At 44.8% G+C, this 22033-nt stretch overlaps 1 protein-coding gene across 5 annotated transcripts in view; it reads left to right on the forward strand.

Annotated features, from left to right (window-relative positions):
- The window catches only part of PACSIN3 (protein kinase C and casein kinase substrate in neurons 3), a 183055-nt gene that overhangs the window by 23443 nt on the left and 137579 nt on the right, over nt 1-22033 (forward strand). For 4 of the 5 annotated variants that reach the window (XM_063944642.1, XM_063944641.1, XM_063944646.1 and 1 more), the window contains exon 2: nt 18960-19240. The exons of the other annotated variant lie outside the window; for it this stretch is intronic. The gene's annotated coding sequence lies outside the window, so the exon portion shown is untranslated. The remainder of the gene's footprint in view (nt 1-18959; nt 19241-22033) is intronic. 5 annotated transcript variants of the gene reach the window in all.

Raw genomic sequence — 22033 nt, forward strand, 5'->3', positions numbered from 1 at the left:
ACTGGGGATCGATGGCAAAGTTCATCAAGTGTCCATATCTCAAGTGGTCAAAACTTCGTCTTTGGTCTATCCGTTGTCTGTATAGCGTCTCATCAACTTCCTCGTCCAAGGGGGTCTTGTTATCTTGGAGAAAAACCAGAAAAACAGGTGAAAGAAACGGACCGTAGAAATCGCATTTTCATCACATCATTGTTTCTATCGTTGGGTCGTAAATCAAATCCAGGTTAATTACAGTTTCCTCACTCCTCAAACTCATCACTCTGGTACTTTGTTTGCACCTCATTAAAGCCTGCCCGCATCTAAATATCAATCCAATCGATATAACGACACCTAAGATACATAGTAGAAACTTCCCAACATCCATTATGACTCCTTGAGCCCAGTCTCCTAAACCAGAGAACCAATTTCGCGGGTTCAACCATGACACCCAACCAGTCAGCTCATTACCTACAGCAGCAAGAGTGAGATTGTGTTTTCGGCGAAATTCCCACTTTAATTGGAGAATATCGTCCATCTTTTGGTCTATGACCTCTACCGGATCCTCGGTGCTATTTGTGATATACGTGCAACACTTTATGCCGTACTGTGTTGCCAATGTAACACAATATCCGCCTGTCACTGCTGTGAGGTAATTAAGAACCATTCTATGCTGTACCAGTTCTGTTTTATAAGCTTGGAGTTCTCTTCCAGTGTATCTAAACGTGTCATCATACATTTCAGTGATATTATCTAACAAATTTGCAAGCGCAGAGATGTATCTATAATTCATCACTCCTCGAGCGGTGCGAGTGAAATCTAACGCCACCAGAACCTGAATCCCGGTGGATTCATGAATCAGATCAGAGGCCGGATGCTCTAACCTTTCTGACAGTTGTCTTTTAACTCGGTGCTCGTAATGAGTGTGAGTATAAGGAGCTTGGGCACCACGGTGTATGTCTTTCATTTTATCATGAGTTACAGTCATTACTTCAGGCAATACTCTTCCAATATAACACAATCCTTCAGAGTTTGGGGCAAGCCACTTGTACGCCTTTCTCCCGCATATGAAATATGCATCATCGGGGAGAACATATGGGACGGAGAAAGACATTACCATATTACAAACCTTCCAGGTGAAATCTCCTAGCCCTAATTCTTCCATCTGCTTAATGCACGTATCAGGTTGTACGATATGTGCACAGTATCCTGGTGATACTTCTCCAACTCTAGTAATCCTATTTCCTAGGGTGTATCTATACCGGAAAGATTTTCCTCTACTGGCTATGTGGCGTACAAGCTCTGTATCTGTAGGCATTCTATCTGCTCTATGTGAAAAGGTCATGGTGTGGTTACTCCATGATACTTCCCAATTTCCCGGCTTTCTGGGATTGGAGATGTTAAAACATAATAGGGACCTATCCACGTGGTATTGGTGGAGCTTCAAACTAGGAGGGCTGGAGATATTAAACCTCCGGTCCACCGGTCTCCCACCATTTAACTCAAGTACCTCCCCTATCGTTAAAGGAAATGGTACTAGCCCTGATTTGCTATGACCCTGAGGTACTTGAGAGCATACCCAACAATCTGTTTTGTTTAATACATTACCCACTAAGGAGTGATAATCACTCAATGGATGTCGGTCCATATGGATATTAAAACTGGATTGGCATTTCTTAATGCACCCATCTTCAATGACATTGTTACAGAGCCTACAGATACAATTTTCTTCAGCTAACAATCCGTCACAATTTCTTCTATGGTCAATGCTATCGGATCGTTTTCTGATACTCGCCTTTGCTTGTTGGTTAGGTTGATCTTGGAAAACTACGCCTCCATCTTTATCATCAGAACTCATTCCAGAACCTCTATCGACCTCCATGGTACTCTCGCCGGAACAGACTGCTCTGGTCAACATCATGGTCAACAGGAAAATCCGGATCACAGTCTCTTGGGGCAAGTCCATCTTTGAGGAGGAGACGAAGAAGAATGAGAAGGAGGAAAAATACATTTGAGGGAGAGGGGATGGGAAGTGGAGAAAAACAACAATAAAAGGGAGTGGGGAGTCGACAACAGCTCTCGGTCTTCAAGGCTCAGGTGCCGCCTCAGTCCTCCTGGAACAGACACTCCAGTGATACAACCTCTACCGTCTGTTCCTTATCACGGGACTTCTCTGGATCAGCAACCTTCTTGCAGTGGGATGAATGGACCCAAGTCTCTCTCTCTCAGCAACCTTCAATGCCGTAGTGCTAGTCAATAAGACCTGGTATGGTCCTTCCCATCTGTCAATAAGGCAACCTGAGCGTAGAAAATTCCGTATCATTACATAATCCCCAGGTTCAATGTCATGACAATTACTATCAGGTAGATCAGGAATCACCAACTTCAGATTATCATTTTGATTCCTTAACTGTTTACTCATGTTTATCAAGTACTTTACAGTTACTTCATTGTTACATTTCAAATCATCCTGAGGGTTAATCATGACATGCGGATAGTCGACCAAATAAGATTTCAAAGGGGGACAGATTAAGAGGGGACCTGGGAGTGGTTCTGATACTGTACAATACAATGGGTAAAGCTTCTGGCCATGTCAATCCTGTCTCTGCCATCACTTTACTCAATTTATTTTTAATAGTGCTGTTCACTCTTTCGACCTTCGCACTCGCCTGTGGACGGTACGGAGTGTGCAGCTTGCTATCAATTCCCATCAACTTACACATTCCTTGAAAGACATCACCTGTAAAATGGGTACCCCTATCACTTTCGATTATTCTAGGGATACCATATCTACATACAAATTCCTGCACAATTTTCTTAGCAGTAAACATAGCGGTATTTGTAGCTGCAGGAAATGCTTCGACCCAATTCGAGAAAACATCTATACAAACAAGTACATATTTCAAATTCCGACAAGGGGGTAATTGAATGAAGTCAATTTGTATTACCTGGAAAGGGCCGCCGGCAGGTGGGATATGGGATGGTTCTGTAGGTATTGCCTTTCCAATATTCTTTCTCAAACAGGTAAGGCATGACATTGCTCTTTTACTCGCATGAGAGGAGAATCCTGGGGCGCACCAATAGGCTCTTACCAATTTGCACATCCCCTCCTTGCCTAGATGAGTCAGCCCGTGAGCTGCTTCAGCCAGACATGGAAGATATGCTCTGGGGGCCACTGGTTTACCATGTCCATCCGTCCAGAGTCCTGAGGACTCTTGGCCACATCCCTTTGCCTTCCAGACTGCCTTTTCCTGTGTGGAACACAAATTTTGCATTTCACACAACTTCTGTGTGTTAATGGTATTAAATACCATTAATTGTGTGGTGTCTGTCTGTATGGGGGTAGCAGCTGCTAACTTAGCAGCTTCGTCTGCTCGGCTGTTACCAAGTGATACTGGGTCTTGACTATATGTATGTGCTTTACATTTGATAACAGCCACTCTGTCGGGTTCCTGTATCGCTGTTAGAAGCCTTTTTATGTGAGCTGCATGCGCTATCGGTGTACCAGCTGCCGTCATGAAATTTCTGAGGCGCCTTAGGGCTCCGAAATCATGGACTACCCCGAATGCGTATCTAGAATCGGTGTAGATATTGGCTGACTTACCCTTAGCCAATTCACATGCTCTGGTTAGGGCGACCAGTTCAGCAACCTGGGCTAAGTGAGGTGGGCCTAGCGGTTCCGCTTCTATGGTGTCTTGGTCATCTACGACTGCGTGTCCAGTACACAAGTCTCCCGAGTCTGACTGTCTGTGACAACTACCGTCCGTGTAGAACGTGAGTTCTGCATCTTCCAGTGGGTTGTCACTGATGTCAGGCCTTGCGGTAAAATTTTGGGTCAAATATTCCATACAATCGTGTATCTTCCTTAGTATTAAATCCTCCTTCCCCAGCACTCTCACCTTCCACCCTTTGTGCCTGACCAGGCACACCTGGGAGATATGTTGCAGGATTTAATGCACTGCATCTCCTTATGGTGATGTTTACGGGGGCCATTAGTGCCAATTCCCATCTTGTAAACCTCGCTGATGAGACGTGTCTGGTTTGGGCAGAATTCAATAAGGCTGATACTGCATGTGGCGTATGGATTGTGAGGTTGTGGCCTAGCACGACATCTTCGCTTTTTGTCACTAGCAATGCTATCGCAGCAACGCTTCGCAAGCATGTGGGGAGGGATCGCGCTACCGTATCTAGCTGAGCGCTGTAGTATGCAACTGGCCTGCTGGCATCACCGTGTTTTTGGGTTAGTACACCTGCCGCGCAACCAGCACTTTCTGTTCCGTATAGTTCAAAGGGTTTCCCATAGTCTGGCATACCTAGTGCTGGTGCCTGCGTTAGGCACTGTTTGAGTCTCTCAAATGCTGTTTCGGACTCGTCTGTATGCGAAATCCTATCAGGTTTGTTCGAGGAGACCATTTCCTGCAAAGGTAACGCTAAAATGGAAAACCCTGGGATCCAATTACGGCAATACCCACACATTCCTAAAAACGTTCTGATCTGTTGCTGGGTTTGTGGTAGAGTCATGTCTCTAATTGCTTGGATTCTGTCAGGTGTCTCAGTCCTTGTGTTAGACAGTGTCCCAAATATTTTACCTTAGTTTGGCATAATTGCAACTTGTCTTTGGACACCTTGTGTCCGGTGTCTGAAAGATGAAACAGGAGCTGTTTCGTATCCTTCAGAGATGCTTCCAGTGAATCTGAACACAGTAATAAATCGTCCACATACTGTATCAATACTGATCCACTGTCTGGTTGAAAAGACTGTAAACAATCATGCAAAGCCTGAGAAAATATACTTGGACTATCTATGAAACCTTGGGGTAATCGAGTCCACGTGTATTGGACTCCTCTGTATGTGAATGCAAACAAATATTGGCTGTCAGGGTGCAGAGGTACCGAAAAGAAAGCGGAGCAGAGGTCAATAACAGTGAAAAATTTGGCAGTGGGAGGGATTTGCATTAGGATGACAGCTGGATTTGGCACTACGGGGAACTGACTCTCAACTATTTTGTTAATCCCCCTTAGATCCTGCACTAGCCTGTAACCCCTCCCCCCACTCTTCTTAACAGGGAAGATGGGACTATTGGCAGTGCTGGACGTTCTTACCAGAATGCCCTGTTGTAGCAAGCGCTCTATTACTGGGTAAACTCCTAACTCCACCTCTGGCTTCAGAGGATACTGTGGGATTTTTGGAGCTATCCTACCATCTTTTACTTGTACAACTACTGGAGCTACGTTTGCCATTAATCCAGTGTCCTGTCCGTCTTTTGTCCAAAGTGACTCTGGTATCTGAGATGTCATCTCTTCTATTTGGGATGGATTCCTATTTGTCATAATGGTATGTGACATTAATTTTGATGGGGAGTCTAACATGTCTCGCACTTCCTGAGCGTGTTTCTCAGGTATGTCCAAGAATACACCTTCAGGAGTACAATAAATGACGCACCCCATTTTACACAGTAAGTCTCTTCCCAGGAGATTGGTTGGTGCCGATGCAGCCAGCAAAAAGGAATGCTTGGTATGCAAAGGCCCTATTGTAATCTCGGCTGGTTTGCTAACAGGGTAGTGCTGGACTACTCCTGTTACTCCCATGGCTGGAATTGTCCTACCAGTGGTTCTCATGCCCACTGTCGAATTTATCACTGACTTGGCCGCCCCTGTGTCTACAAGAAAGTTTAAAGTTTTACCAGCTACATTGATTGCGACCTCGGGTTCACTTTCAAGGTTGGCAATCAATTTCACTGGCTGCAGATTACAGGTATGGCCACACCCCTATTGGGTATGGTGACCTCCCTGAATCCCGCTGGCAGCAACTATTTGTGAGGGAGATAGTTGGGAACTACCAGAGGCATGCCAGTCTCTGTTTGGGGGATATCTTTTTGTTTCCCCTGTATGTGGCTCATAACTCCGTTTCTGCGGACCTTGCTCCCAATGTCGTGTGTCGTGTCGTTGTCTAGGGGGTTGGTATGTGTTTCGTGAATTCTTTACTCTACAATCTCGTGCCATGTGTCCCTGTTTGTGACAAGAATAACAAGTAACCATACTTGACTTACCCACAGGATTTGGTGATACAAACAAAGGCTGCCTTGTGGTCAGAGCCTGTATACTTACTGACATTAATTTGTCACCTTGTTGTTCCCTGTGTCTGGTGATGTTTCTGTCGTGATCAATAGCAGCCTCTCTCAAAGTAGCCACAGACAGACCTCGCCAACATGGTTGCGTGGTCTGTACCCTAGTCTTCAATGACTCTTTTAAACCATCCATCAGTACCGATACTGCTACTTCCCGATGGTTTGTGTCTGTTTTAATGTCCTCTATACCTGTGTATTTTGCCATTTCTAATAATGCTCTGTGAAAATACTCTGCAGCTGTCTCTGACTCCTTCTGTTTAATGGAGAATATCTTATTCCATTTAGCTACTGCTGGGAAATACTCTTTTAGCTGCAAGTTTATTCTTTTCACATTATCTTGGTTGTACACATCTGTAAGAGGTACATCATGACCTAGTCCGCAATCAGCTAAAAATTGAGTTGCGTCGACATTTGAGGGTAAACATGCTCTCAGCAATATCTGCCAGTCTTTATTGTTGGGCTCTACAGTGTTACCTAAGTCTCTGATGTATTTTTGACTGGCAACTAAGTCTTTTCTAGGGTCAGGAAATTCAGACACACTGGTCCTTAATTCCATTCGGGAAAATGGAGTGTACATGGCAATGTTCCTAATGGGAGTGGCTCCTGATGCGTCTGTTTTCCCATTTGGCACTGCTATTACTCTAACAGGTGTAATTCTAACAACCTCATTCTGTGTAGGTTCTACAGGCTGTGGTGAAATAGTCTCAGCATAATGCATGGTGCCGTACTTACCAGTTGATACGACCTCACCTATCCCTCCGCTAGGGGCCTTTACTAATCTCGTGGGTGGAGCTGTGCCTACTGTGGTCTCTGCTATGGTGGCTGCTAGAGAGAGCGCTGAAATCGTTGTCGCTTCGTCCTCTTGATCACACTCCTGAGGAAAGTTCAAAACAGGGTACAACTTGCACGGGTTAATACTTGCATGGGTTAATGGGTTAACATTTACACAGTTACTAAGTGATTTTGTGTTACACCTTAGTGCGTCTTTCTCCGTAATCAACTTCTCTCCTGATATATATGGTGGCGGCGGGGCCGTGGCAATCAGTTTTCTGTTAGAACCAGATCCCGCCGCCTGAGCCAAACCTCTCTGTATCTCACCTTCCTGTTGCCACAACTGTAAATAATCATAATGCTGAATTCGTCTTTGTTGATTTTATGAGACATATCCTCCTCCTTAAATTTTGTAACACTTCTGAGCTGAAGCTCCCTATTCTTGGGAATTTCTCCCCGTCATGCACAGTCATTCTCTCCCATTCATCACATAAAGTTTCTGTGTGACTTCCATATTTCTCACACATTATATACCTGGCCGACCCAATTGGTCGGACCACTGAATCAACCCGAACCGAGGTTGATCGCCCCCTACCTGAACAAGTGGCCCCCATAGTTCGAAAGTGTTGCTTTATTTAGCCAACCCTTTACGAAAAACCAAATGCCAACAATAGGCTGACGGTGGCGGTTTACCGAGTACCCCACTCACTCGCCCACGCCGACCTATACGACCTGATCACACCGATATGGTGCTGGCGTACTCGACCTAGGGCCCCTGCGACCTGAACCTCTATTTACTGGAACCTGTGAGGGTTATCCGAAGAACACTTACTCTTTCCAGTAACTATTGGTTGCTGGATAGTTCCTGAGTGAGCAGCGAACTTCCCTTAAAATAAAAAAATTACACAAATCACGTTAGAGTGTACAGATAGCGTTTGTGACCCCTTTACTCTAATGGTACTAGGTCAGATTACTAACTACTGCACACACTTACGTGCGGTCCAGTCGTTCAGTACACAAACAACTAAGCTTATGTACGGAAAGACCAATGGAATCGAAACTTACGACTGCGAATTCCTTCAGCCAGAGCTTATATGGCCTATATGGGTGTTGCACCAACCCTTTTCGGTGTTGTGCCTGTGAACTGTATAGCGGACTTCCTTGTCGGCTGTACCTGGACCTCCTGGTCTGTTATGACCTCCTGGTCTTGTTACAGTATGACCTCCTGGTCTGCTATACTCTAATGCTCAAAATTGTATATTTAACCAGAGATGCCTCCCTAGCCACCGTGCACGTCACTTACACGCATGTACCTCACGAGTACTCGACTTTTCTTGTGGTTCAACCTTTAAAAATTGTAAAAACACTCACTCATCACATGTACACTTTTGTTTCTATTTCTATTTCTGCGCAGAAATTTTTTTTTCTTTAGCCCAGCTGTGTTGCCAATTAGGAGCAGGATCTGTTAATTTAAATTTTGGATTTCCAAAAATAGACTTGCGTTATTTATCGCCTGTGGCGCTCTTTACCGCTTTGCGTTACTTACCGCGTTGCGTTAAAAATCAACTTATCGTGACTTGAGCTACGTGGGCGTAACCGGACGCTCCGTTGCGTAATGTACGCTGCGTGCGTCCGCCTTTGGATTGCGTACACAAGTCTTTTGTTAGGGACACGTGTACGCAAAGCAAAGATCCACCGTAACACAATTTATATTTTTATCAATGTAGATGATCCCTGGTCATCTACCACACAACACACTGACTTCGCCTTATCTCCCAGGCAAAACTGTGTGTTTGTCTATCTTTTAACTATTACCTTTACTCTTAAACTATGAAATAACGGCAAATCTTTTTTTAGCACTTCTATCGACTATAAAACTGGCAGACAGGAGAGTGATATACGAAAATGAAAAAGAAAAAGAAATGCAGATATATATGCGTGCGTGTGTACGCAAGACAGAAAAATACAGTTTTAAAAGACACTAGCGTTTTGTTCTTACCTCCGGTTCCCGGATTCCTTCAGCACTCTTTTATCTAAGCGAAGCAGACGCTTATCCCGTCAGCACTACGAGACAACCTCCCGCCCTTTGCTGAGGGATAATGTCTGCTGATCTACCTAGTGCAGATATGTGAAGGGCTGGACGGCCCCCAATTGATAAAGCTAAATATTTATCGTGTATATAACCCTTTATGAGGTCTAAGAACACTGTACGCTATCTACGTAAGAAGTACCGTAAGGGTACGCAAGTTGCGTATCGATCGCTTAGCCGTGATCGAGACGCTCAGGCGTCACGTTCACTCACGGCCAAGTGATCGCAGGCAGGCAGACTATTGGCTGTTGACTTATCGTAATGATTCGCTATAGCGTAGCAGCGCTCGGGACCACGAGGAGATCACCAGCGATGCAGACGCTCACAACGTTAAACCTTTATATCTATACCTTTAGTAATGAAATACACAGCAAACCTTAATGTAGAGACAAAGTGTAAGTGCAACCTGGTGTAACCTGATTAACTACAAAGCTGCTTGAGCGTCACCGACGCTCAGAGAATACTTAACACTATAAAGAATACACAGATACCTGGGCTTAGGGTCCGAAACCTATTATATGTATTATAACTATTATACTTGCAAAAGGAATCACAGTACAAATGATACACTACAATATAACATAAACCAACTAACCAGATAAACTACACAGGAAATACAATACAATACAATACAATCTAATCAAGGGAAAATACGAGAGAAAGAGTAGAGAGAGAGAGAGGTAGAGATGAGAGAAATGGCTCACAGTAAGACAATATGATCACTGAGAAAACTTACGCACAAGGGGAACGATCGCATGCGCCTCGATATCCAGCTCCCGATTATCAGCAATGAGAACCGTTGAAGAGAGTGAAGTTGGATATGGTCGGCCTGCTATTTATGCCCCACACACAATACAATTCAATGGTCCCTACAATCTCATTGTTCATTGGACACAGGAATTCGGCTTCGCATTATAACAAAAGGTCATAGGTTGATTCATACAGGTGGGCTGTGACTATTTCCAACTGCTCAGGTGGGAGGGAAACTGGGTTTCCCGCCGCATGGGTAATAAAGTGCAAATAAAGTAAATGTTCATAAACTTCTTATGTCCATAACTATTCGCACGAGCGATTGATCTGCTTCAAACCAACACCGGAATATTTCTAATTAAATATTCTTCCGATGGATACTAAACACCACTGTATTACTCCTATCTGACCCTTCGTATCAAACAAAGAGGGATTCCTCTGTTCATAAACATTCTATATTAACCAAACTTTCAGAATCTATCAAAGGGACCATGATCTACAAAATACATTATTAGTGAAAATATGTAATGATTGAGTCGCACGCTACAACCACATAAACTCTACCGTAAATACGCATACCATGCGCCTGCGGGTGCCCGCGACTGTGAGTATGCGCACGTACGGGAGAGCGTACGCATGCGCAGCACGGACCTGTGTGAGGTGCAAATATGGTAGTGTAAATAGAGATATTTTTCTGACTTTGACAAGGGGAAGTCGTAAGCCCACTTGTACTACTTCCACCAAGCAATTGACTGTCCAACAGTCCTTTGCGAGGAAGATGAAATATCACAGCAGTCATCCTGTTGCAAAGCGGATAACTGAGGCCTTGACAACTATGTTGGTGTTAGACGTGCGTCCGGTATCCGCCGTTAGTTCACAGGGAACTACACAATTTCTTGAGGTAGTGTGCCCCCGTTACCAAATACCATCTAGGTTCCACTTCTCTAGGCAGGCGATACCGAAAATGTACACAGACCTCAGAAAAAGACTCACCAGTGTCCTAAAAAATGCAGCTGTACCCAATGTCCACTTAACCACGGACATGTGGACAAGTGGAGCAGGGCAGGGTCAGGACTATATGACTGTGACAGCCCACTGGGTAGATGTATGGACTCCCGCCGCAAGAACAGCAGCGGCGGCACCAGTAGCAGCATCTCGCAAACGCCAACTCTTTCCTAGGCAGGCTACGCTTTGTATCACCGCTTTCCAGAATACGCACACAGCTGAAAACCTCTTACGGCAACTGAGGAAGATCATCGCGGAATGGCTTACCCCAATTGGACTCTCCTGTGGATTTGTGGCATCGGACAACGCCAGCAATATTGTGTGTGCATTAAATATGGGCAAATTCCAGCACGTCCCATGTTTTGCACATACCTTGAATTTGGTGGTGCAGAATTTTTAAAAAAACGACAGGGGCGTGCAAGAGATGCTGTCGGTGGCCAGAAGAATTGCGGGACACTTTCGGCGTACAGGCACCACGTACAGAAGACTGGAGCACCACCAAAAACGCCTGAACCTGCCCTGCCATCATCTGAAGCAAGAAGTGGTAACGAGGTGGAATTCAACCCTCTATATGCTTCAGAGGTTGGAGGAGCAGCAAAAGGCCATTCAAGCCTATACAATTGAGCACGATATAGGAGGTGGAATGTACCTGTCTCAAGCGCAGTGGAGAATGATTTCAACGTTGTGCAAGGTTCTGCAACCTTTTGAACTTGCCACACGTGAAGTCAGTTCAGACACTGCCAGCCTGAGTCAGGTCATTCCCCTCATCAGGCTTTTGCAGAAGAAGCTGGAGGCATTGAAGGAGGAGCTAAAAGGGAGCGATTCCGCTAGGCATGTGGGACTTGTGGATGGAGCCCTTAATTCGCTTAACAAGGATTCACGGGTGGTCAATCTGTTGAAATCAGAGCACTACATTTTGGCCACCGTGCTCGATCCTAGATTTAAAACCTACCTTGGATCTCTCTTTCCGGCAGACACAAGTCTGCTGGGGTTCAAAGACCTGCTGGTGAGAAAATTGTCAAGTCAAGCGGAACGCGACCTGTCAACATCTCCTCCTTCACATTCTCCCGCAACTGGGGGTGCGAGGAAAAGGCTCAGAATTCCGAGCCCACCCGCTGGCGGTGATGCAGGGCAGTCTGGAGCGACTGCTGATGCTGACATCTGGTCCGGACTGAAGGACCTGACAACGATTACGGACATGTCGTCTACTGTCACTGCATATGATTCTCTCACCATTGAAAGAATGGTGGAGGATTATATGAGTGACCGCATCCAAGTAGGCACGTCAGACAGTCCGTACTTATACTGGCAGGAAAAAGAGGCAATTTGGAGGCCCTTGCACAAACTGGCTTTATTCTACCTAAGTTGCCCTCCCACAAGTGTGTACTCCGAAAGAATGTTTAGTGCCGCCGCTCACCTTGTCAGCAATCGGCGTACGAGGTTACTTCCAGAAAATGTGGAGAAGATGATGTTCATTAAAATGAATTATAATCAATTCCTCCGTGGAGACATTGACCAGCAGCAATTGCCTCCACAAAGTACACAGGGAGCTGAGATGGTGGATTCCAGTGGGGACGAATTGATAATCTGTGAGGAGCGGGATGTACACGGTGATATATCGGAGCATGATGATGAGGTGGACATCTTGCCTCTGTAGAGCCAGTTTGTGCAAGGAGAGATTAATTGCTTCTTTTTCGGTGGGGGTCCAAACCAACCCGTCATTTCAGTCACAGTCGTGTGGCAGACCCTGTCACTGAAATGATGGGTTGGTTAAAGTGTGCATGTCCTGTTTATACAACATAAGGGTGGGTGGGAGGGCCCAAGGACAATTCCATCTTGCACCTCTTTTTTCTTTCATTTTTCTTTGCGTCATGTGCTGTTTGGGGAGTGTTTTTTGGAAGGGCCATCCTGCGTGACACTGCAGTGCCACTCCTAGATGGGCCAGGTGTTTGTGTCGGCCACTAGGGTCGCTTATCTTACTCACACAGCTACCTCATTGCGCCTCTTTTTTTCTTCTTTGCGTCATGTGCTGTTTGGGGAGTGTTTTTCGGAAGTGCCATCCTGCGTGACACTGCAGTGCCACTCCTAGATGGGCCAGGTGTTTGTGTCGGCCACTAGGGTCGCTTAGCTTAGTCATCCAGCGACCTCGGTGCAAATTTTAGGACTAAAAATAATATTGTGAGGTATTCAGAATAGACTGAAAATGAGTGGAAATTATGGTTTTTGAGGTTAATAATACTTTGGGATCAAAATGACCCCCAAATTCTATGATTTAAGCTGTTTTTTAGGGTTTTTTTGAAAAAAACACCCGAATCCAAAACACACCCGAATCCGACAAAAAAATTCGGTGAGGTTTTGCCAAAATGCGGTCGAACCCAAAACACGGCCGCGGAACCGAACCCAAAACCAAAACACAAAACCCGAAAAATTTCAAGTGCACATCCCTACTTATTATCCTCCAAGTAACTTTTTGTTGTGGTTTGCCTAGGCTTACCTGGCCGCATCAGTCAATAAGAGGACTCTCCACGTGCTGTGGCCACAGCAAGTCTGGAGTCTTCCGAATTCAGTGTACATTAACTGACGGGACTAGTACAGATTTATGCAGCATGCACTTAATGACGACAAGACTATACCGTGGGCTGTTGTCTCCTTCAGTTAGTGGTTTCAGAAGCGACTTAGTAGCTCTTGCATTTGTGGGGCTAATTTTTGCATTAGTGACTGTTCTTGGTTTAGGTCCAGAGGCTGTCTAGTTTAGATGCTCCTACCTGGGGTGAAGGCCAATTGGATCTCTTTTAAAGGATGAAAACTGTTTGAGTTGTCAAGTAAAATCCTAACACTGAATATTATACAGTACACCTAGGGTCCTGTGCTCCTCCTGATCTGACAGGTTTTCTGATGCCGCCCCATGACGAACGACAATTTTAAAATACGCATCGATGATCCGGACTATCAGCAGCTGCCTCTGATTGTGTCCAGCCCCCGCCCCACGGACGGGCTTGTGAGTTATTAGTGTTTACTAGATTATGTTAAGTCGCAGCATCCTATACACATGCTTAACTGATGTATGTGCTCGGAACGTGTCCGTTAAGCATACTTGTTGGTAGTCTAGCAGAGGCTAACTTTTATTTGTAGTCCGATTTTTGCTTTTGTGCTGTAGTTTAGCTAAAACTATTGTCCTACATTCTTTTTTAGGCATGTGACACTAATGATATAGCTGAAAATAATTATTTAGAGCTTGCTAGCCCAGATGAGTGAAAGCGCAGTGAAAAACCATATTACAGGCAGCCATCTTGGGTGCGCTACAGTAGTTACAATAGATAAATACAAAATGTGATCTAGCATGGGTAGGTGATGTGTTCCACTTCAGCTGCTGTGGAACTACACATTCCAGAATGCACTGTTACAGTTTTGATGTTGTGATATGCTAAAACTGTTGCAGGGCAAGCTGGTATAAGCAGTAACTGAAGATGTGATGTACATAGGGGAATTCAAAGTGCAGAAAGTGAGATGATAAAATTATATGTACAGAATGAACAGGTCATGAACTGTACATTCCACCCACAAGTGTACTAGGCGGGGCAATCCTCCTGGGAGCACAACATAGGTTACGATAAGCAACTGTTGGAGTGATCCAAAAAGATGAGGATGCAAAGGGGAAACAAAGCATAAGAGATACGTAATGGGTGCAAGCGGGAAGGCGGAGGCTGGGCAGTCCAGGTTGTGGAAGGGAAGGATTGGCAAAGGTGGTAGGATTCTATTTGAAGCTAGGCCCTAGGTTTGCCTTCAAAAGGCAATAAAGGTGGTGAACCTGGCAAAGGCTCGCCATAGCCCCGGGGCCTGTGGAGTCCCCGCCCCTCGGGTATCAGGAGCGATGTGAAGCCAGGGATGCAGACGGGGACAATTAGAATCTTACAGGCAAGGGGGGTGATTCAGTCCTGATCGTAGATGTGCTAAATTTAGCACATCTACGATCAGCTTCCCTGAAATGGGGGGGAGATGCCCAGCACAGGGCTAGTCTGCTCCGCATGTCAGGCCCTACCCCCGAAAACGCACAGCAGCGTTCGGGTCTGAATGACCCCCATGGTGCGTCAATCCAACACAGGCTGCAACTCACAGCTGGAAAGCAGAGGTATTAGTGGCCATGCATCATTAATAGCCATAAAATGAAACCATGTAAAACTCTGAAGTGATCTACCTTGGTGAAATGATGCTTAACCTAACTAATATCGCTACTGCTGGTTCCCAGCTTATTTCATGCCCACAGAGAGGAGATACAGCAGGCTCTAATGCAGGGCTGGGGGTGGGGTTGATTGCCTGGGGTATTGCTGCGGAGGGCTGGTTTGCCTGGTAGGCCCCCTTAGTTGTGTGGCTATGGGGTCTGTTTGCTTGGTGGGTGGGGGAAGCGTGATCCGGTCTGAAGATCGACACTGTTTAGGTCGACCACTATAGGTCGACAGGGTTTCTAGGTCGACATGTGCTAGGTCGACAGGTCAAAGGGCCGACATGAGTTTTTCACATTTTTTTTCTTTTTTCTTTTTTTTTTCTTCTTTTTCATACTTAACGATCCACGTGGACTATGATTGGAACGGTAATCTGTGCCGAGCAAAGCGAGTGAACACGGTGCACTAATTGGGGTTCCCAGTCACTCTACGAAGAAAACGACACCAAAGAAAAACCACCTCATGTCGACCTTTTGACCCATCGACCTCGAAACCCTGTCGACCTTCCATCCCTGTCGACCTAGTGACTACCTATAGTGGTCAACCTAAACAATGTCGACATAAATACTGTCGATTTGATGAACCACACCTGGGGAAGCTGCTCCAGTAATGTGGCTGCTGGGGGGGGGGGGGGGGATGACAAAACAACAGTGGTCTGGTTCCTACACTTTCATCCTGGTTCCTAGATTTTAGAAACATTTGTCAAGCCCTGCTCTATTGTTATACTTATGGCAAGTAGAAATTTTCCTACCTGTCCTCCTTTTCCTTCCTAACCAGGGAGTTACTTGATGCTCAGTATTTCCACAATGAAGTATCTGATGTACAGAGCTACAAACGTATGGGGCCCTTTCACATCTTCTCACAGACTTTGCATTTCACATTCCCGGGACCCTTGTGCACCAAATGTACCTTCTGCCCACCAGTACCGAGCTCCTCATGGGTACCCTGGCACACAAGGCATTTAAGGAACATTTTGGTTGGCCAGCGTTGATTTATGCAGTACACACACGCATTATGCCCTCCTTTTTATTTTCTTCTTTCTTTCCCCTAAACACCACCAATAAATGTGGTTCTAAATTTGAAAGCAGAATTACACAGAGAGAATTTATTGGTAATTGTGCAATTGAAAATGACTGACTTTCTATTTTGCTAATTTGTACTTGCATAAAATGTGTGTGTGGGGGGGGGGGGGGGAGATGAAGAGATGGGAAGGGCCCATGGGGAGCATCTGTGCGTACCCCATTCCTTGCACTAGCTGATTTCCTCCGTAGACTCTGGCACTTGCCAGCACCTACTGCGCATGCAGCGATCTCTGGGATAATTGTGCATATGCCATTTTCCTGGTGACTTCTGTACGGTGCGTGCGCAGATCTCCAGGAACATGATGCCTGTACAATGTTCCCAGTGATACCTGTGATACAGCTGAAGGGGTAAATATTTTGAATGGGTGCAGGGTTTGTGGTGTGGACCCCTCCCCTCCGGACCCTGGGGACCATGTGCACAACACACCCTGCACCCATTATTATAGAGAGGACTCGCTATGCCCAGTGAAGCATGACATTTTGCCAAATAGGTCACCTATTTTATTTATTTTTTTATATATGAAGGGATCCCTGTTTTTATTTCAGAAATGGGGAAATCTTGTTATTGAGCACCCACCCCTGGATGACTGAATACATTCTGTAGAGTGCATTGGACGCTGCCCTTTTCAAATAAGGGGTCTCCCTAGTTGCTAGATGTTAGGATTAGGGGAAATTAGGCACCTCCTGGCTTTACTAGTGTCTGTGTATGGAGTCCATGGGGTATATTTACGAAGGTCCCGATTTTGTCAGAGTTTGTATTTTTATTTTTTTCTAAGTGTCATCTCGGGAATTTACTAACCGCAAATCTCGGCAGTGTTGGGGCTATTCGTATTGATTTCCCCGTCTAAGTTCACAAATACGAATGAATACACCTTCAGTCAAACACGGCTGTTATTTGATACAACTCAGTAATTTACTAAGAATTTGTATTCTCAATCACTGCAGACAATAGTCAAACGCTGCCGGGAAAGCATAGACTTCGTAAAAAAAAAAAAAGCAGTTTTAAAATAGACCTGCTTTTTCCTGGCGTGTTTAGATAGTCATGCATGGATCCGTGAGATCCGTGCATGCTTATCTGTGTAAAGGGGTGTGAAAGTGTTAAAAATCAAAGAGAAAAATTGCGTGGGGGTCCCCCCACCCCTATGTATAACCAGCCTCTGGCTCTTTGAGCTGGTCCTGGTTGTAAAATTACAGGGGATAAATTGCGTAGGGTCCCCCCATATTTATACAACCAGCTCTGCGTCCGGTCCAAAAAATATGGGGGACAAAAGATGTAGGGGTCCCTTGTATTTTTTTAAACCAGCACCGGGCTCCTCTAGCCAGAGACCGAAAGAATTGAAGAACTGTCCCGTGCGCAAAAGCAGCCCATCAGTCGTATGCTTCTAGAGGTATCCTTCACCCCTCACCAAATAGTGCAAACAAACAAGAAAATGAAGGAACAACTTAACTATTGCTGCTTCGTTAATTCAATGGTCACTAATTTCTCATACAATCGTCTCCATCAGTTGTAGATATAACAAGAGATGGGAAAAAAAGAGAATATAGTGTAACACAGTTTTAATTGGCATGCATCAAAACAAACAAAAATAACAATATAAACACATGTGAGGCATAATTCTTTCAACAAAAAGGCAGGCTTCCCAGTCAGCTTTAAACAGTGGGTGATTGTTTATATTGTTTTTGTTTGTTTTGATGCATGCCAATTAAAACTGTTACACTATAGTCTCTCCCCCGCCCCCATCTTTTGTTATATCTACAACTGATGGAGACGATTGTATAAGAAATTAGTGACCATTGAATTAGCGAAGAAGCGCTGGTTAAGTTGTTCCTTCATTTTCTTGTTTGTTTGCACTATTTGGTGAGGGGTGAAGGATACCTCGAAGTATTATTTAGCCGCACATCATGGCTGCACAGTGCTGCGCTGCAGGGAGAGAGGTGGCTGGCCAGGGGACGGCCGTTGAGGTACCGCTCATCCCCCCGCTCCCCATAGCCCATTGCACCGCGCACCTGGTCTCCTCACCTCAATCTGACTCTTTTTTTTTTTTTTTTTTTTAAAGTCTGATTGAGATTGTTGGAACAGGGGCCAAAACTTGTTGGATTTGGCCCCGTTTCCGACCGAAGTACGCGGTTCGGCAGCTATTCCACCAATCCACGTGTTTTCCGACAAACCTGGAATTCCCGACTTGTCGGTGGCAAAAAAAAAATGCACTTTTTGAATAGGTTGGAACCGCTTCTGACCGAAAAATCTGTTGAAAGCTGCCATCTTGTCGGAAAGACGTCAGCTTCCAACAGCTATTGAATACACCCCTTAGTATGATTTGCATATGTTATATAGGTCTTGTGCTTCAGTGTTTTGTATGTGTGTTTTCTTCCTACCTTTATACTACTGTAGTAGATCCTGATGTTTGGCTCCTTGTATAGTAAGTATACAGGTTGAGTATCCCATATCCAAATATTCCGAAATACGGAATATTCCGAAATACAGAATTTTTCGAGTGAGAGTGAAATAGTGAAACCTTTGTTTTTTGATGGCTCAATGTACACAAACTTTGTTTAATACACAAAGTTATTAAAAATATTGTGCTAAATGACCTTTAGGCTGTGTGTATAAGGTGTATATGAAACATAAATGAATTGTGTGAATGTACACACACTTTGTTTAATGCACAAAGTTATAAAAAATATTGGCTAAAATGACCTTCAGGCTGTGTGTATAAGGTGTATATGACACATAAATGCATTCTGTGCTTAGATTTAGGTCCCATCACCATGATACCTCATTATGGTATGCAATTATTCCAAAATACGGAAAAATCCGATATCCAAAATACCTCTGGTCCCAAGCATTTTGGATAAGGGATACTCAACCTGTATAAGATTGTTCAAGCTCCCTCCACCCCTCCTATCTTCATAATAATTTTTTTTTTTTCCCCTTCCAGAACAAAGCTCATTCTGTCCAGTTCAGCACTGCGATGCTTTAACGAATTCAAGGGGGCTCCTCCACTATATGCGGTCTGTGGACGCTCTGGCATCTTCCTGCATTACGTAGATTAATTCAATCCGTGCCTGAATACAGCTCCCTCACACAGCGCTCTTTCAGCTCCGTGCCAACGCAGATTGAAATTTTCCAAGCTAGTTGTTTGCCAGGCAAACCAAAGGCTCCTGGGAAGTGTTTACGCTAGCATTCCCTGTCTACATCCTCTCTCCGCTCCTCATCCAGGTAAGATTCTGAAATAGAACCTAGCAGTTGAGGTGGGGGGTGGGAATTTGTGCATGGATACTGAAATTCTGCTTCAGTTTCTAGCCTGAAAAGCTGCATTGGTATGACTGTCTGCAGGGCAATGTACGAGAGGCTGTCTGTGTTGTGTACAGTTCAGCAGACTGTCCATGAAATTCTCTGCAGTAATTTGACCTATTTTAGCTGCAGGATTTTACTGCAGAAAGTGAGCAAAAGATTTCTGGGTGGACTGTGGAACAGGGCTGGTAAATGGAGCTTTCTTATCAGGTGTTGCTGCTACAGTCTTACTGTAAAGGTTAAAATGCTTCAGAACATGCCACACTGAAATCTGAGCCCCCTCCAATCAGAGACCCCCACAGTAACTCTTCCTCTGCCAGGGTAACTCTGAACGTAGAAAACTGTGCGGTGCGAAGAGTTAATGCTGGGAGAAATTGCTTCTCTGTCTTGGTTTGTTTAATTTTGCAACAGGCAAAAGTCCAGTCTTGGCGTCCTGTTGCTGACTGTACTGAATATACAATATATCCTGTTTATATTTTGGATTTGGATATGGCATCCCACAGTTACAGAATCCGATTCTGGACAGTAGACCTATTTAGGGATGAGCCAAGGAGATTTAATTTCTGCATTTCTCTGCTGCTTAAACCTGCGGCTTCTGGCAGCGTTGAGTCTGACTTTTTAGAGAAGAGGCATTAAAAGAAGAGACTTTGTTTTATCTGCTCATCGCGTTAGCGCAGTTTTTGCAGGGGTGGGAGGGGGGCATACGGCTGTTTCTGTGGGAAGAGCTATTCCTAGCTTGTACTGTGTGGGTATCAGGGAGGTACTTGCAGCTGACTCAATATCCCTTAAACTTGTTAGGGCAGTTCTCATGCCAGCTGTCTTGGACGAGCCTACAGCTAGAGGCATTTTCTTTAATGTTTTTTCATATACAATTGCAAATAAAAGCAGCAGGCTCTTTTGACCTGGGTAAGCTGCTGTAAAGTGACTACATATGTACAACTGGCAGGTTGTGGTCAATCTTATTACACCTGTGCCCAAGCAGGTATCCATCCAAAGTAATTATACATCCAAAATGTGTATAGTGGCATTTGTGTTTTTGTTTTAGAATTCCCCCACACCTTGTCTTTGGAAACTAGACATGGGGCAGTGGTGTATACCCCCCTGCCAGCTTCTGCATGGATGTAGAATATACTCTGCATAGAGCGAGTTGGGAGTGCTTTCTGTATTCTCACCAAATTGTGTATAACTGATCTCTGTGATCTTGTAAACATTTTGTCCCCTGTAGTCCCCATGTGCCACACTTTCCAGCGCTAGATGAAATTGTGCAAGTACATGAAGGGTCTGCATCATCTGTCACTCTCCAGCAGTGTCTCTACTCCTGACGCAGCTGCTGCTTACTGCTGTGACTGCTTACTGTGGTAATCCTCACTATAAAACAACAAAAAATTATATAGATAGTGACTTTCTGCTCGGAGATAACCCGTTATACATCCAAGGAGCTCCTTTTATTCTTCAGAGAGCTTGTATGGAAGCAGTAATGTAGGTGTAACCCTATGTAGATGGGACTAAAAACACAGGCACAGTTTGTGTAAGACATTGTATTCTAAAACTGATTTATAGACGGATATAAACAAAGTATATCCCTTAAATCCCTGGCGGTCTAGGAGTATTTGGGTCCGTACAGTGGTAGTTGGTTACTCTGTTCCCCATCCTTGGGAGCCAGAGTGCTTGGACTTCTGTTGGGGGATCCTCGGACTCCTGGTAGTCCTGTGGGGCGAGGGGGGGGAGCACTACTACTGCCTCAAAAATGACACTTCCAGCTGGAGGTTGCAAGCGGGCTCCTAATTTAGGGTCAGGAAGCAGTGGTACCTGAATGATTTAAATAACTGACATATTGTCTGTCTTTTTTTTTGTTTTTCTGTTTTCCTTAGTAAAAATTGTTATTTTATGAAGTTTTCATGATGGCACCCCCTGACTGGCATATTTAATGCATTTATTTTATTATTTCTTTATTACCACTTATTTATATAGCGTACACATATTCTGCAGTCCTTTACAACCTTATTAGACTGTGCATTGTAATAGATCCGTAATAGTAGATTGGGAAGAATGGCATTACGCATAAAATGAGAGAGCTTAGTTTTCATTTTAATATATCAAGCTTGGGCGGCTTCTCTAGCTCCTTCTATTGTGTGCAGGGAAATCTTATGGCACGGTTTCCCAAACTGGGTGCCGTGGCACCACGAGGTGCTTTGGGAAACTTGCAGGGGTGCCCTGGATTGGTGGTCCAGGACCAATTCAAATTATTTATGGTCCATGTAATAAGCCAAACCAGTGTTTGTGGCTTCCAGTCATAAAACATGTGGACAAACAGAAGCGAATCCTGTCCCTTGCCACATAACTCAACCTAAGGATGACATTTAAACTCAAATCTCCTATATAATAGCACAGATCTGTCACTGTGACTGTTTGGATAACGCTGGGCGTGGCTAGAAGCTCTCATTGGGTTAGCAGCAGGTCTATCACACCCAGTCCACAGCTGATTGGGTGAGAAACGCCCTCCCACACAGGTTACATCCAATGGGAGGCTCTGCCCTTTGGCTGCGTTGTGTTCCCAGAGCAGGATTAACAATGGGGCTGATGGAGCTGCAATTCCAGGTCCACACCCCAAAATAGGCCCACTGCATCTGCAGCAACATACCCTCCAACAATTTACACATAAAAATCGCTACAAATTTGAAAAGGGGGCGTGGTCACGGGTACAGTGGTGTGACTACG

The sequence above is a fragment of the Pseudophryne corroboree genome, chromosome 11, assembly GCF_028390025.1.
Source record: "Pseudophryne corroboree isolate aPseCor3 chromosome 11, aPseCor3.hap2, whole genome shotgun sequence".
NCBI classification, from domain to species: Eukaryota; Metazoa; Chordata; class Amphibia; order Anura; family Myobatrachidae; genus Pseudophryne; species Pseudophryne corroboree.